This window comes from Cibotium barometz, chromosome 59 (genome assembly GCF_041138505.1).
Source record: "Cibotium barometz isolate CiBa-2024 chromosome 59, ASM4113850v1, whole genome shotgun sequence".
NCBI lineage: Eukaryota > Viridiplantae > Streptophyta > Polypodiopsida > Cyatheales > Cibotiaceae > Cibotium > Cibotium barometz.
This window is the reverse complement of record NC_141104.1, coordinates 26,936,776-26,954,680: the sequence shown is the minus strand read 5'-3', so window position 1 is coordinate 26,954,680 and position 17,905 is coordinate 26,936,776.

The following is a 17,905-nucleotide window of genomic DNA, read 5'->3' as shown; positions in this document are numbered from 1 at the left end:
TTCCATGCTTATAGATAAAGATAGAGTTTGATTCCTTTACTCATGAAGGATACTAAGGTAACAAACCTAATATATATCAAGGGTCCAAGATCCCTTTACTGCATAAATCATAAGATAGTTTGGGTGACATGTATAACACGTGGTAGATCCTGTGACACCTGCAAGAAACACATGGCCAAACTCTTTGTATATCTGTTTGGATGGATGTAGGTAACAGGATCTATTCTCTCAAAATATTTTCGTGGTTTATGCTCTACAACAAAAGATTCTTTTTCACTAAATGGAGTCAGTGGCTCCATGTACTTGTTATATGATTATTGTACACAAATCTATTGTTATATAATCATGTTTAACATTTTTACTGGTCAAGTTGGATAATGTTCTTGGAGTTTTTATGACTGTTGTTGTAGAAGACTAAAAACACACATTGTAACTGCAATATATATCTTTTTAAAATGGGGAGATATATGGAACCTCTAGCTTGATATTCTTGACCTTAGAAGAGTAGCTCTCCTCACTATCATTATGCTCAATGAGCTGATAGGTTTCAGTAGGTGGCTTTACTTTTGGGGCGAGATCAGGGCTCACATCAATTTTGCTTTGCATACTGGTTGAAGGTAGTCCTTATCTCATACTCATCTCAAACTCTAATAACTTTCTTTTGATTTTAGATCCTACCACTTCTAAGGGGTGTCGAGATTCCCATGGAACATACCCCATCAAAAGCTTGCCAGCATGTCTTGGCATGCATAAAGGATGAAGAGGATTAGTGCTATACTAGATTATCGGGCAAACATTGCTAGTAAACTCCAATTGGAGGCTTCATAACTTAATGCAATTGCAGATGTTGTGCCACACTTATTGATGGAAAAAAAATAAATTGATCCCCAAGAAATGGTTGTCTCTTGGATTAATTCTAACTTTTTACACGCCACCAAAGAGTTGCACATCAAATGATCAATTTGCTTTAGCAAAGCTGAGGCTGCCTGAGGATGATAATACGTTTGCCTTTTAAAGGTGCTAAGGAAGTACGATCACAGGGAGTTTTACTACATTGGCAATGCATCAGAAAGCCATAAGCTATCTCCAGCATGTTAGATGAATGCTTAGAAGGATGCCCCTTCCTATTCGGAATTGATGGCAGGTTACTAGGCGTGCCTCACATTTTTTTGTCTGTCTCATCACGTTATGTGGTACAAGTGTACCCCTATATTGTGTTCTCCTTAGAGAGCTGCAGGAATTACCTGAAATCACCTTCAAGACGAAGATGGAGGAGGTGAGTTTGACTTTGACACCAGACCACCAGACCCCATTGGCTCTACTTGCATATACAAGCGTGACAATGCGAGGAAAACAAGGTCGCACGCACGTATGCCTGACAACATGTAGCATATTCAGGTAGTGAACAAGCCGATGGATGAACATTGGCTCAAGGTTGCATCCAGACCCAACACTGCTTTTTGTCCAGCTTCAAAGATAAGGTTTTAAAACTATAACTTTAAAGCTTTTTAAAAAAAAAGGATGTTCCCGCAAATTTTGGTCACCATTTGTGCATGCGTAGACATGCATTAACATGTGGGCCACAATTGATGCATGTGTAGCCAAGCATGAGATGTAGACTTATAATCCTTTGTAGAAAGGGCAACTTGTTCAACAAACATCTTATGATGTCTTCATATATTTTGGACTCAATATCATTTGGTACCTTGGTGTGGAGGTGTGGACATACATATAGTTTGTAGCAAAACAAGGGTGCAATAAAATTTGAAGCACCTATGCGTGTGCATAGTTCACATAATATGTATTACTTGGTTTAGTGTCCATTGGCAATGAGTGCATTTGCTTTGGAGATCTTTGATGGATCTTGAGGTGTGATCGACATTGTATGTTACCGGCGAGCTGCGCCACCGTAAAAATGTTTCCTTGGTCGTGAAACATCCACCATAATGCTTGACACCTTTGATGGACATTGTGGTTTTGGAATTAACATTGCTTGACACTAAAACATAGGTTGTGGGGTTTTGAAGACTCCACCAACTTTATACATGGTACACATGGACGTTAGTTTTCATTGTCGCGTTAGTGGATATCAACCCTTTGCGAGTTTGGTCTCTCTTATGCTGGATTTGATTTAATGGGCCAAGGAGAGGCACCCATTTGAGTCTAATTTTCACTGTAGTGTGAATGAGACCAAACTGAGCAGAGCCGACTATTTAGCAACCGTATGATTGTGATATTTAATAGTTAGAGTATTGCTAGCTTGGTCCTTACAGGTGCAAGCACTTGTGTATGGTCCATAAAAATCAACTATTCTAAGATTCGTAGTAATCTTAGAGGGAGATCTGGTAGTAGTGATCCTTGAGTTTGGAGTTTACCAAACATAGAGAAACTTGGGTGTTGATGACTTGAATTGTGGTTCAACTTGACTTCTAGAATGTATGCATCTACTTAACCTACCTCATGGAGCAATGTCATTGGTCCTTTTGTTTGAAATGAGAGCATCTCTAATAGGTCTTGTTATAAAGCTAGCTTTTCTCGCTATTCTTTAATATCTTAAGCGCTTGGCTTGATTACCAGTTTAGGTGGCGGCCCCTTTAGATCTTACCAGATTACTTTGACAAATGGCTGTGGAGCTTGTTATAGCTCCTTAAATCATAGCCATGTTAGACTTTGAAAAACCTGTGCACCATACGATGTTGCATAGTTGGTCTAGTTTCAAACACCTTTGGTTTGGATGCATTGTCATCCATATGCTTGAGATTTTGTAGCTATTTCTCAAGGAGAGGAAAAGAGTCCACTTGTGTGTCACAATGAGCCTATTTCTCAAGGAGAGGAAAAGAGTCCACTTGTGTGTCACAATGAGCTTCATGCTCACCTGATGGTATGGGATGTCAAGTGCTCATAAAAGTCATTGTGGTATGGGACACCAAGGCTCGTACACAGAGAGGTTGACCCTTTGATTGGTTGTATACTTGTTCCATAGTGATCAAGTGTGTGTATGCTTGTTCCATTATGATCAAGCGTTTAGGCAAATTAAGCTTTAAGATTCACTTGATAGCCTTTTGTTGGAAGAAATCCAACGACAGAGTTCGGAGAAGCTCTAGGTAGCATAGCCATGATCTTATACTAGTGCTAATAGAGTGGTTTCTACTTTGAGAGTGCTATAGAACCATTTATGAGTAGGGAGACTAGTATTGTCAGATGATTCTTATATGTGGGGGATTCCCTACAACATTTAGGGAGTGTAATCTCACATATATCCAACACTGGTGTTCATTTTTCAGAACATGTTTGGCTGCTATCGTACAAATTATGGAAGTATGGAACGACTTTCATAAACTAAAAAAGTAAAATCTTAGTTTGCTTGGGCTATTTAGTGTTGCAAAGTTCATGTCCTTGTAGAACCTACTATTTGCAAGGTGCTGGGAAATGAGTGGATCATTACCAGTATGCGATGGGGTTACCGCCTAGTTAAAGTAAGAAGTACTTCACTCCAGACAAGCATGGTTATTTATTGTCATTGGATCCAACATAGTTTTATAAACCATGACTGTGTTTGTTAGAAAGAATTCTAAGCCAGAGAGCTTAGCAAAGTATTCTAACATGTCTAGCAAGTTTAGGACTGAACATAGTGGTTTAAAAGTAAAATCAAGGTTTAAAGCTAATCCAAAGAGATTAGAGGTAAACCACACTAGATTTGGTGTAAATTTGGACTGATTACACAAATCTTAAACTTGATGCCAGTATGGAATGCCTAGTAGTTAGCTTGATTGTTTTTTATACTTTGGCATGGTATAATTGTATGTGCATGCACTTTCCAACAGTCATCGCGTTCCTCGTCAGAAAGGTGTTCTAATCCAGAGTGATAGTCAAAGTTTCTACGAGAAGAAGAGTAAGCGTTGATTCAAAGCGATCAGACAAATCTCTTGGGTTATGTGCTCAGGGGTGGACCCTTCATGCTCACTTGACCTTGTGTCAAAATGGGGGTGATAAATTTATCGGAAGAAAGTGATGGATTCATTTAATTGATATAGGTGTTGACTTCCAACGAGCTCAAATTTTATGGAAAGTCGCAAACCTTAGGTGCTTGTTATTCTAGATAAATCCCTAACCTTGTCAATTCGGTGCTAAACCAAATTGGTAAGAGTGTTCAGTATGTAGTTGAGTATGCATGAAATTGTTTTCACGCTATGCTCAGGCATGGTAGATGGCCATGAAGTGGTACAACAAAGTTTTGAGCAACTTCTTTAGGGACTTTGCTGTTTATATTCACATTAAAAGTTAAAGTCTAAGGCTACTATCACGGCCTAGTAGGACTCATGGTTATATGGTAACCGTAGAGTTTAGAGATTGGCATAGTTGTTGAGTGAATGTCTTTGAATCAATAACAATTGGGTGCTAGAATGCCCCATACTTTGTGCCATAGTGCCAAAGGTTTTGAGTCAATCTAGATGAGAACTTCACAATAAGTCTTGTTAAAGACGGCTCTATGGATATTCTAACTCGAGAAGGGTGTATCCACCATGAGTACAGAGTTTCTTGTAAAGAGTACGGAGTTACTTAGCCAAATTGAGAAAGAATTTGGTATTTAAGATACATGGGATAAGTGGTAAATTCCAACTTTACCAAAAGTCATAAGAGGATTCACTTGTACAAATTTGTGTTTTGTAATATGTTTATGAACTGCATACAAGAGCAGTTATTTTTTGTTGTTATCAGTTACAGTTGGGTAGTATATTGCCACCTATACAGGTAGGTAGTGCATTGCCATTGTCATGGGGAGGCAACAAGGCAACAACGATTTGTTATATGCCAGACTTCATATTGGTATTGAACACAATTTGGATGTTTTGTTATTCATGTCAAAGAAATCTCAAAGTACAAAGATTGATTTTGTTTGTCTATCAATGTAAGGTGTTTTGGAGGCATACCTAATCCACATATGTATATACAGACTAGGTAAGCAATAAAGAATTCTCGTTTATTATTTTATAGTAAAACATTTTCCATAATTGAAATGGTTTACGATATTGTTTCACATAGTAGAGGTGTCCACTGAGACCACACTTGTAAAGGTGTGTCTGGATGGTGGTATTAACTTTTGGATGTGCCATAGATAACCCATAAACATGTCCGTAGAGACATGGTTGTGGCTGTAGAGAAAAAGATATGTATTGCCAAGCAACCAAAGTGGTTGCAGGAGTAGATATCTGGATAGGCATGTATCTACTTGTTGGCTGGGAGTGGTACTCTCATTGATGCAAATTACTCTTGATTTTCTAGTAGTGCATAGGACATTATACATCGCATAGACACTGTGTATGTGGAAATCATCTTTGTTGCAAGATGTGTAAACTATTCTTGGAAGAACGCAAGAAATTTTGGAGAGAGGAGAGTGTAGCTTTCCTTAAACTATGTGAAAGGTCAAGTGAACTTTACCACATTATAGAACAACTTGCTAAAGACTTGTAAACAGTTGCGCAAATTCGTTGAATTAAGGTCCATTCTCAAGCACTCCCTCTGCTCTGGTCCAGCTCACACTACTTAACCTCTTCAATGGGAGAATGCTTGCTCTTCTCTTCTCCTTCACTCTAGCATTTTGCATGCTCCTTAGCCAAAGAAGCCCTTTTTTCCCCAACAAATAGACACTACTCTTCCTTTCTAAAACGCCTCTACGTAAATTTTCCACACTAAGTCCTTTAATGATGGCCAAAAAGTAATGAAGAATTATAATGACAAACCATCCCACCCAGGTGATTTCTCTCTCCCTAGCTTTTGAAGGGCTACAGCATTCTTCAGCTTTAATATCTCTCTAAAGCCACTTGGCTTTATCAAGATCTACTCTATTTGTTAATTAGTCCTAACAATTTGCTCTTAGCTTGGAACCTTCTGCATGAGCAGTCTTCTTTTAGACTAAGAGTGGAGCCCAAGAATTCCACCCATTTTTTTAGCAATCAAGCAGATTCCCTCCATTCCTTGCCCATTTTTTTCCAATACCCTTCCAATAATTTCCTTACAGTTTTTCTCCTCAGCCATTTTGAAAAGATACCTATCAGGTTTTCTTCTATTATTAAAGGTTTACCATTTATATCTACTATCCTCTCTCCTGATACATTTTTTATCCTCACTCTTCAAGCCTGTTGAAACTCGACACTTAAAATACCAAGCAGCTTCCTCATCTGTAAGTTTCCCTATTTGTCTCTTTTTTTGAAGGACCTCCAGAAGTTCACTCCATCTCTTCCTTTCCTATTTGTAAGTTTCCCTATTTGTCTCTTTTTAAGGACCTCTAGAAGTTCACTCCATCTCTTCCTTTCCTATCTTTTTTCCTCAACTCTCAATTTCCCAACCCCCCTTATTATGCCCTACATCTCATTAGAAAAATGCTTCCAGGAGCCCTGGGAAGTTCCTCTCTTTTTAAGTCTCTCAATTGCCTCCATAGTATGTCTAACAAAGAGCTCATCCTTGAGAAGCAGGTTGTTTACTCTTAGTTTCCTTGTGGGGAACTTATTTATTTGAGCCTCCTCCCAATTAATTATATGTCAGCCCCATTTCAGAGGCATATGATCAGATAACCAATACTAGAGTCAACTGTCATCTTGAGGGTACGAGGAACCCATAAAGCTTGATGGTTAAAAAAGACTATGTCTATTCTAGATGATGATCCAAAATAATGTAGGCTAAAATAAGTATGTCCAAGATCAGATCCCCAATCACCCATCCATTAATCCCATTCTCCCTCTCAATTCCTCCCACCTCATCTTTTCTTGACCCATCAAGATAGTGATCTCCCCACACCTATCCCTTTACTTCTCAACCATGTTAAAATCCCCCAAAAAAATACATTGCCCTTAGATATTCAAATTAGCAATCCACTCCCACATCCCGCTTCTAATTTTATGATATGGGCCCCATAAATATTTACTATCCACATTCTTTCCCCATCTACTAGAATCTCCACTACCAATATCCTACCATTAGGATGATTAGCTACAATATTAGGCTTTAAACTACTTTTTAAAATAGTCATCACTGCACTAAACCCACCATTCACTCCCCCATATAGCACAAGAATCCAATATTTATATCTACATTTTCTAATAGACTTAAGATGAAACAAGTTATGTTTCCTTGATAGTCATAATAGAGAGTCCCCACTCCTTAACTAGTCCCCAAAAAGTAGAGTTTTTTTAATCTTTAATTCCTTTAACATTCCATGTATATCTATTAACATTTAATGGCTTACTCATGTTAAAGTTGTTTTTGGAACCCAGTCCGCTTCCTCCTCACTCCCTCTTTGAGCCCCATCTTTCTGTATCTCTTTCCAAGCCGCCTCCACCTGCTAGTTAAATTTTTAAATAGAAGAGGTCCCACTATCCTCATCACCCAAAGGACTAAAAGGATTTGAATACAACAGAGGACTCAAATTGCTTGGAGACCTATTCCCTTGATTCTCTCTAACAACCCCTTGTTGAGAGCTTTCCTAGCCTCTTCTTTAACTTGTCTCACACTAGTTTTCCTTTTAACTTTTTCCCAAGCTCCCTCACCCTAAGTTTCCCCTTCATTGAATAAGGTCTCCTTCCCTTTTCCTTCTTCAGCTTTGTTAGTGCATGTCTCCTTTCCCTTAGCCCTATTATCTCCACAAGTCTCTCCCATCTCCTTTACTTCACTGTTTAGTTTTTACATGTACCCCCTCCCCCCCCCTGACACAGTTTTTGGCTATGTGCCCAAAGTCAAAAAACCAAAAAAATGGCCCAAATTTCAAGTTGAGCTCTAACTTACCTAGCTCTCCTAAGTCTACCTCTAAGGTCTTGGGGGTTTCCACCATGGTGTTTCATGAAATACAGATATTATTGGCTTGACGACCTCCAACATCATCTTTTGGTAAATACAGAACCATACCATTAGCACTAGTGATCTCGCTTAACGCAGGCCTTAGCCAAGGGGGCAAGCCTACTATATCAACCCAAATAGGGAAGGCTTCTATATCAAGCTTTTGTTTACATCAAAAAGAGGATCAAAAGGCATTGCATGCACTAGTCTATGACCCATGAATAGAGGCGCCTTGCAAAAATCTTAGAAACTACTTGGCTTTTAGGGAAGAGAATATTGACAAACCCCTTTCCTAAATAAAAGAACTGAGAGACCTCCCTATCTTGAAAGATATCTTGAAACCATTTACCAATATTAACTTTAGAGGGAGGCTTACCAGAACACAACACAATCAAACTGCACAAGGAGAAGAGGCCGACTTGATTCCTAACAAGGTCAGGAGAGACTTTCAAACATACCTTCCTAACAAGGTCAGGAGAGACTTTCAAACATACCTTCCTATCTCTCGTCTCTGAGCCCGTTGAGACTGTGCATTGACCCTCTCTATTACCCAGTCCGGTAATACCCTCTTGCGCTTCCTCTCCATACTGTCCTAATCACGCAGCCGTTTTATGTCCTCAAAACTCTCTAACCCCCAATCCCCCAACCCCCCATATAATCTCTAATCTGCTGCACCCATGTCCCTCCATGCATACAAGCCTCGGTCGTCACCCGATTGGCATACGGGGACCCCCACACACGTGAAGTAATGCCCACTCGCCCACGTCTACCCACATATGCATCGCTATCTTCTAATAATCACTCCCACTCCCTCACTCCATGAGTCAATCTATGACTATCAGTCTTTTTATCTCTACCCAACTAGTACTATATCTACAGGCAGGCCATATAGTTTGCAGAGATGTTTGATAAAGAGCCTTTCAAACTCAAATGTTTTCACATCTTATTAATTGGTCAAATGTTGACCTTTTTACTTTTCCCTTCAAGAAGAGTTTTCATTCGTGAAAATGGTTCAGAAAGTTGTAAACAAGTGTCTGTGTGTAGACCATGTGTAGACCATATGGTCATCTACGCCCGTAACTTCCCTAAGTACTATGACAAGGAAAGAAAGACACACGGCACATATTTTCCTTAAGTGCTATGACCAATGAAACATTCAACACTCATGTTTTATCTAGAACACCAAACCATAGTTGCCACTTGTAACTATGAAAGATGTCAATAAAACACAAATTGCTACTACTAAGGCATCGAATAAGATCATGCCTTTAGTATACACCAAAAGTTCTCAAATCGTCAAGAACCTCATAATGAATGTGCTCTAACATTCAAGGAATTCCTTGCATGCTCTATGACATCAAAGTCTTGTGGTTAGAAACCTGATGGAACAGAGGATACACTTACTAGAGGATATGCAGCGTGATGTGAAATCTAATGTAAAGATGTAAAGCCACTTTTTGGTTTTATATATATATATATATATATATATATATTGGTCCCAAAAAAGAAAGAAAGATTGATAGTTATCTTTGAAGGAAAATCTTCAAAGGTTAAATATCATTCTAACTAAGAGTGAGGTTAACCATCCGATGGTGGGTCAAACTAGAAACCCAACGAGGTTCTAGAGCATATGCTTATGTAGAGATACCTGAACTTCCGCACCAGGTAAGGCAAGAGCCCTCGCAATTGCTCAAGGCCGAGGAGGATCCGTTTGCCAACATGATGTTGACAAACAAAGATTTTTTCCCTCATGTGCCTCCTCATCCTCTAGTGTGCCTATTCCACAAATGACCCAACCCAAATCCCACGTTCACATCGAACAACTCGATGCAAACAGTGACACAGAGTCCGGTAGCAACTCACGAGGTTCGCACACAAAATTTGCTGAGGTATTTTATCCTCCTATGATAACCACATCTCGACCTCCACCCCCGTCAAATAAGGACCACATTGAACTTCCATATACTATTGCTAGTCCACTTTATGATCATGACCCTGCACCTCAAGAAGCTACTACTCATCATCAATGCGACCTGGCTGGCATCACCCACAACCCAAAGGCGCACCAACAATTCGCGTCAATGCACTGGGACAATACTTTGAAGGTGATGACACCAATGCAACATTGCCCATTTCCTATAATGGCCATGTGGTCAAAGGCATCGTTGTTTTGGGAAAACTAGGGGCAACCACGATCCCACCACTTTGATGATCAAGCTTGTGGACGGGAATTCTGTAAAGCCCCTAGGCCTAGTGCATGACCTCAAGGTAAAAGTCTGTGACATGACATTCCACCTCACATTGTAGTAATGGACTTTCGCGCCTATGATGCCATCTTGGGTCGACCTTTCATGAGACAAACCCAACTGATCCATGACTAGGACATGCATCATGTCTACCTCCACAAAAGGTCTCAAACGATTAAGGTCAATTTATATACCTGGCACTCATATCCCATGGCCAAAGCTCCTTTTTGCTGAAGACTCTATGTGACCACCGCTAGGAGCAATGATCACTTGGTTTGCGATGCCTGAGCATGAGGGAATGTCACATGCACCTTGCACTAGAGTGCTATGTGACACACTAGCTTTACATTAGTGCAACATGTATACAATGGGATTACATATTTTGTCATATGCTATGACCCCATTGTGAACCCCAATCTGGGACATGCAGGCACAACCTATGTAGGTTAGTCTCCACAGCCATAGAGAGTTCACATGTGTTAGTCCTCTTACCCACTTGGAGAATTCATCAAATAGGTTCGTGTAGAAGTCAACCTTAGCTTTAGACATTGCATTAGCAAGCAGGTAGGGTATATGCACATGGGCCAACCCATAAGGCACCCCAACATGGGAGTTGCCTGCTGGCACAGGGGTCTAAGGACTCTATGCCAATGCTCTTAGACATGAGGGCTAGTTTGTCTAGCATACTTAACATATTAGCCACCTTCTAGCCCACCAGACATCATCTCTATGGATTGACCAGCAGCAGCAGCAAAACATCATATATAAGTAGTTGCCTAGTTCTCAATGTAAATCATCATTCATCAAATCATTGTACAAGCAGTTCAAGAGCACTTATGTGTGCCTAGAGCCTCCGACTTCTTGTGCATACATTCAGCAGTCAACACTTTGTTGTGCCACGGTTCTCAAGGCCTCCATGAAGAGCATTCTTCAGCATTCAGCTAGCATATGTGCATCTCTGAGTTTTGGGTTTGCATAGTGGTCATCGAAGAGCTATTCAAAGGAGCTTGGACAGCATATGGTTCAACGTGCATTGGGTCTACTTCGTCCTTGCATTTGACAGACCCTAGTCATCTTTCATACTCAATTGTACAAAGTTATCCAAAGAAATATAAGAAAGTACTCTTGCTTATGGGGCAGGGGGGCTGGCTTTCAGTGGGTAATTGGGACCCAATATTGTGTTGACACTATCTTTTCTCTCTCTCTTCTCTTCTCTTCTCTCTCAAATAAAATGGAATTGCATAAATTCATGGGTATAAAGAAGGCTATGTTGCACATTACGACAATCAACCTATTACATGCTAGAATAGCCCCAATAGATTGTGTCAAATCACCTAGTTCCTGTCCTCATGTTTAAGCCAAATGTATGGGGAATCTAGATCATACTGAAATGGAGGGAGCTGGTCCATGTGCCTGAAACGTGATGAGTACTGTGCCATACCAAGATGAATGCTCTCCTCCAGCCGCTATCTCCTGTGATGACTGTAGTGCAAGTTGGGGGAGTCGAGGTGGATCCATCTCCCTCACCCTCTGTATATCAGTGACTGTCAAATGCTCTCCTCCGGCCGCTATTTCCTGTGATGACTATACTGCGAGTTGGGGGAGTCGAAGTGGATCCATCTCCCTCACCCTCTGTATATAAGTGACTGTCTGGAACATGGCCTCCATCAACATAGGAGCCGTAGCAAACTCTACCTGGATGATGTGGTGGGGAATAGATGGCTTGCTGTGTATCATCGGTGATAGAATCATGATCTTAGGATGCACTATGCACTGCCAATTTGCTGGGATAAATATGGTGCCTAGAAGGGAGTTGCATACATAAGTGCCAGGGTGACTAGGTTGTCAAAAAGTCAACGCTTTGTCTTCGCCTCCTAAAAATGCGCTTGGAAACACTAAATGTGGCTTCACTTTGAAGGTAGTTTTCAAGTGCAAGAAGTTTTGGACACTATCTCATGTGTCGATTGTGTTCCGGCATGCATAGATTTTTTTCCCTATGTTGGAAACATCCATATGTGTTGATGTAGTGGCCCATTGTGAGCCAATGATGAGCTTTATGATGGTGGCTGAAAAATTTCAACCCATTGATAGTTGTGTGGATGAGCCTCCTTCACCTTTCTCAAGGACTTTTCACACTTGGCTTTATGATGCATTGATTGATGATTGTCGTGGGGCAACAAGCACATGTGGATTGGCACCGAGCTTCTTGGGATGACTCATCTTTTCTTGGGGTTGATTTGGTGTCGTCTTTCAAGAGATATTGATGTGCATGAGATGATGGAGTCCATATGTGTTATGGAGGTGGATGGTTTTGCTTTGGGCACTACACCTTCTTCTATTGATGCATGTATCCATGATGACTTTGCGAAAGAGATGGATGCCTATGTCCACGAGAGATTGGATAGCTGTGTATCTACTTTGTGTGATGCTCATGGTGTGGACATATGTGATGCTCATACATTGATTAGTGTTACTCATGAATTGTTTGGTGTGGACAACTGTGCCTTGGATTCACCTATGGATAGTATTGGTCACACATTGATAGGTGGTCCGTGGACTACATTTGTGAATCCAACTTATGATGCCTTTTCAAGTTTGGATTTTAAGGTTCACGATTGTGAGCTCTATGAGACCACTTCATGTGTGGATACCTTATCAGAGGCCAGTATTGATGAGGGTCGTGTCTATGTTAATTTTGAGGATCACACTTGGGATACTAGCGAGGATTACACATGCAATGTGATGATGCACGCGAGGATTTAGGCTATGTTGATTAGAGCTATGTGCATTACATTGATGCTAGAGTGACACATATGGAGAGTCTATGGGATAATCATGATCACACCTATGCTCATATGGATATTGGCTATGAGGTGTGTATCTTCGGACCTTGTGGATGCCAACATGAGGTGATGTTTTATATGTAGTTGAGGCATTTTGGATGTGGTTTGTGCCATTTAGAATGTAATTTTGATGGAGAGCACATGCCTATCTTCGTCTCATAGATGATGGTCCTTTACATTTTCCATTTGATTCGGGAGGATACATGCGTACCCTTGCCTCCGATGATGATTTTCGACATTGGCCATTTGATCTAGGGGGTTCCAAAGCCATTGTCTTGGGGCGAATGCACGACATTGGCCATTTGATCCAAGGGGTTCTATAGCCATTATCTTGGCAAATGCACGACGTGGATTTCCATTTGACCCAGGAGGTACATGGTTGTTTCTGATGATGATTTTCGATGATGATTTTTGACATTGGCCATTTGATCCAGGGGGTTCTAAAGCCATTGTCTTGGCGAATGCACGACATTGGCCATTTGATCTAGGGGGTTCTAAAGCCATTTTCTTGGTGAATGCACGACATTGGCCATTTGATCCAGGGGGTTCTAGAGCCATTATCTTGGCAAATGCACGACGTGGATTTCCATTTGACCCAGGAGGTACATGGTTGTTTCTATCTCTTGGGTGTATTTGGTAGATCAAATAAGGAGGCATAACAATGATTTTTCTTGTTGGAATTTCTTGTAAATCAGTGTTAGAGAGCTTTATACTACTTGAATATCATGGTACTTGCATTTGGAAGTGTTGATAAGGGAGGTACCATCATGGAGAGCAAGTTTGGGGCTGTTTTGCATGCTTAAGATGCAGTTTTTGGCCATTGGGAGCAATTTACAGCCATGGATCACTTTGAAATTTCTCACATGAGTCATTCCTTTCCACATGCTTGGTGGACATGGATTTGAGCCCTTTTATGTGGATACCCAACCCATATGGAAGCCTAAATGTTATAAGGTTTTGAGGATAAAATTTATGGGTTGGGATGGTTTGTAATAAAGTGCTAAAGAACTAAGGACTATGGGCGTCGGGCATGGCCCAATGTGGAGGCCAAGGCATTAATAGGTGGGAAAAGGGGACCAAGGTATATAAAACACTTATAAGGCTAAGTTGTAAATAATCACTTTTATCATCTTTACTCAATATGAGAGTACTTGTGCATTGACCACGGTCAAAGTGATCATACACGAGGATTCTACACATCATTTCCTCTCTATAGAAGCTTCAACAACACATAGTCACCCTCTTGAAACTTCATATTGTGTCTATGCTCATCCACATTAGCCTTCATGACATCTTGAGCCTTCTCTTCATGTTGTCCTTGTTGCAAAGTTGAAGAAGCTGGCTCATCCTTTCCAATTCATCTTTGGCTAAAGGATTAACGACCTTATCCTCGTGAAAAGCTATGGATGGCATATGCACTTGACACCCCCATAAAGCCTCAAAAGGAGACATCCCAATGCTCAAATGCTTGCTTGAATTATGACAAAATTCGGCACAAGATGTATTGAAATATATGATGTATAAGTGATAAAGGGTGAGAGAAAGAGGTCATGTAGGTGTGAACACATCCCAAATAAAGTAAGCATGTGGGTGGAAAAGGGATTTAGGGCTGCCCCAACCCTAGCCCTTGGTGGACCCTATATAAAAGGGCGGGAGTCCTCACTTTTTGTAACACAATCAAGACATTCATAAGGAGAAGGTCAACCAACTTTGGAGTGACTGAAATAGAAGGTAATATAGAAGCTTTCTATACATCTTGTGTTCTTGCTCTCTCTTATATATGTTGCTCTATCTTGCCATACACTATGATTGTTGCTGACTTGAGGTTGACTCATGGGTTGGGTCAACCTTTCCTTCATAACTCCCATCTTTGTGACTATGGTATCAAACTTGGAGTTCAAACTGTAGTTGATAAACTCCAAATTTTCCATAAGAGGTTTGAAGTCAAGTCAATCCAGCAATAGTTGAAGGAGGGCATCATTCGATGTGGGTTGTGAGGCTTGAGAGTTTGGCTTATGAGCACTCCCCACATTCAAATCCTCTTCAAATTCCTTTGAGGCTTGACCCATTGTGTCTTCCATATTTTCCATAGTGTCATGATCATTTATATCCCCACCATCCATTTCCGCAATGGCCAATGACAACTTCCTCGGCCTCCCTTTTGGCTTGCCGGCCATAGAAATACATTTTTTTCAAAAGCGGATGAGAAAATAGAGTATACATGTCAAAATGAGGTGATCTAAGGCTTGTTAGAAAGCTCTTAAGATTCTCTATCCATCTATGAAAAAACATTGGAAATTGGATGTGTCCTGGTATTCTCTGTTTTAGGGTTAACATGGTTATAGATGAAAATGAAGATTTTCTCCTAAAATCCTCAAAACTTATTTAAATTGAAAGATTATTAGGAGTATACTGAAAAATTGTATAAGATTTTGACCTTGGTCAATGTGTAGACATTCTCAATTTTGACTTTTAGGTCAAAGTCAACCCTAGATATTTGAACATCCAAAATGACATCGAAATCGGGTGTACCTTGGTTTGTTGGAGAGCCCTAAGGTTGTACAATCATTCCACGATGTCAAATGCCCCAAACAACTTGTTGTTTTTGAATGGGCCAAAGATTATCTTCTAGTGAAGTTTGGCAATTTGGAGAGTCAAATGGTGCCCAATTTGACAAGTTGACGGCTTAATAGGAAGATCTAAGGGAGTACTTTGAGAGTATGCAAATGCCCAAACCTAAATCCAATTGTGCACGGATTGAATTAGGGTTTTCAATTTCTGTAAAAATTATCAAAGTGACTTCAAATGGCTTCCAATTGGCTTCTAATTGCACTAGGCCATTCTCCCTTGCATCATAAGCATAATAAGCATTTCAAAGCACATCATCATCACCATATTTTCCTTCAATCCCTTATGTGCATAGAATATTGGGAAAATTTTGACATGGCCTTCTTTGCACTTGGAACCAAATCTCATTTTTCCTAATGCATCTAATCTAATATCCAATCAATCACTTGCACTTGCCCACATTGCATACATCATTTGATATCACCTAATGTAGATTTTGACTAATCTAAGTGTCAATGTGTCCACAAGATAGACCCCATTGCCCTCATACAATAGTTCTTTGAAGTCTTCAAGTGTCCAAGGAGTGTGTTGATGCTTGCCAATCTCCTGGCCAAGCACTTCCCATCCTCTTACTAAGTTTAAGTCCAAGACACCCTCTTATCAAGTTTAAGTTAAAGGAGAGAGTTGGGGCCAAGTCTTCATGCTAAAGTACATAATCCCCTCCTGTACCACTTTACCAAAGCACTCACGGCACGGTTGGTTCAAGACATGCTCTCCTTGGCCTCTTCATCATATGCCAAGGTACCCTCACACATCACTAGTATTCTAGGAAATGTAATGTGAGTACAATGTGTAGTATTGGTGTAGATGAATCACAAATGTTGGTAGAGATGCTTACAATGAGTTGAGCATGAACTCATGCCACAATTTCATATCATTAATCAACTTAGCATGGACTCCTGCTTTCTTCCATTGTCCATAGTAGCTCCCAAACAACAAAACCACAACCAATAATCATAACTCATGCAGTATATTGCCATCAATTTCTTCATGCATATAAGCCTAATAGCATTCTAAGGTATCCAATCAGAATAGAAGCTTTGACGAATGCCCTCTCAACTCAATAAAACCAAAATGGTGGCCACCATGAATGATTCCATAAGCATGTAAATGGCTTCAATATGCAATGCAAAGTATCAATGATGCATCCATATCATGGATTGTCATTTAACACATCATTACTTATGAAATTGGCAATCCATACGCTTGAAGTTCCATCCAATGATGCCACAATAAGCCCAATCTTTGCTACATGTCCAAAATGAAATCCCATGCAAGCATTACGGCATATGCAATGCTTCCAATAGCTTCAATGAGTTCCCAATGGCAAGAGGGAATGGCCAATTTCTGAGAAATTAGGGTTTCTTGAAGAAATCCCTAAATGTCATTGAATCTGACAAGAAATCAACCAAGAAATCAAGATCTAGCAATAGCAACTCACCAATGCCCCTTAGGAAACTCCAATACTTGGAGTTTATGAAGATTTACCCTCTCTTTGTGTTGATTTGTGATGAACTTTTATCTAGTTTGTCCACTTCCAGAGAGCTCCAAAGTCTTCAAGATCTTCAAGAAAAATGTCAAGAATGTTCCATTTGGTCTCCCAAGACCATTGCTAAGCCAAAGAAGACATCAAATCTTGCAACAAGCGATTGGTTGAAGCAAAGAAAAGTCCCTACAGGTTGAAAATCGCTGCCAACTCCATGAGGGATTTGGAAGAGAAGCAAACACATATAACGCTCCCAAGTGTTCCCTAGGGTTAGTAGATAGTGTGTATGATAGATCTTGAACACCTTAGAAGCTTGAGATCACCAGTTCTAAGGTTTCTTGAATACATGGAAAGAGGGAGGAAATCAAAGAATCCATGCTTCAAAAATAACTCAAAATAGTGCTCTGTGTTGCTAAAAATGACCCCGACCAAATCCCCAAGGTTGTGTTTGCAAACTACTACTGTGTGATGAACCCTAGCCATGGAAACCTTGAAGAAAAGTGGAAGAGATGATAAAAACATAATTATCAAAAAATTAACACCCACTTAAGTTCAAATTTGGTCCACAACCTCAAAAGATTTAGTCCAGTACTTAGATTTGGTCCAAGAACCATAGTCTCACCCAAAATTGGCAAAAACCAATGGAACCATGGATCAAAACACAAGAGCTCTGATACCAATTGAAATGGAGTGACCATAAGCTGAGATTTGGAACAAATCATTATGTTGATTAACATGCAATTAGCAAAAAAACATACACAATGCCCAAGTGATTTAGCCTTTCACCAAAGAATGGAAATAGCCTTTCATAAGCTTGGTATGGTAGCTTTAGGCTCCAATGTACATTTGAAAAGCCATATGATCAAAAGGTA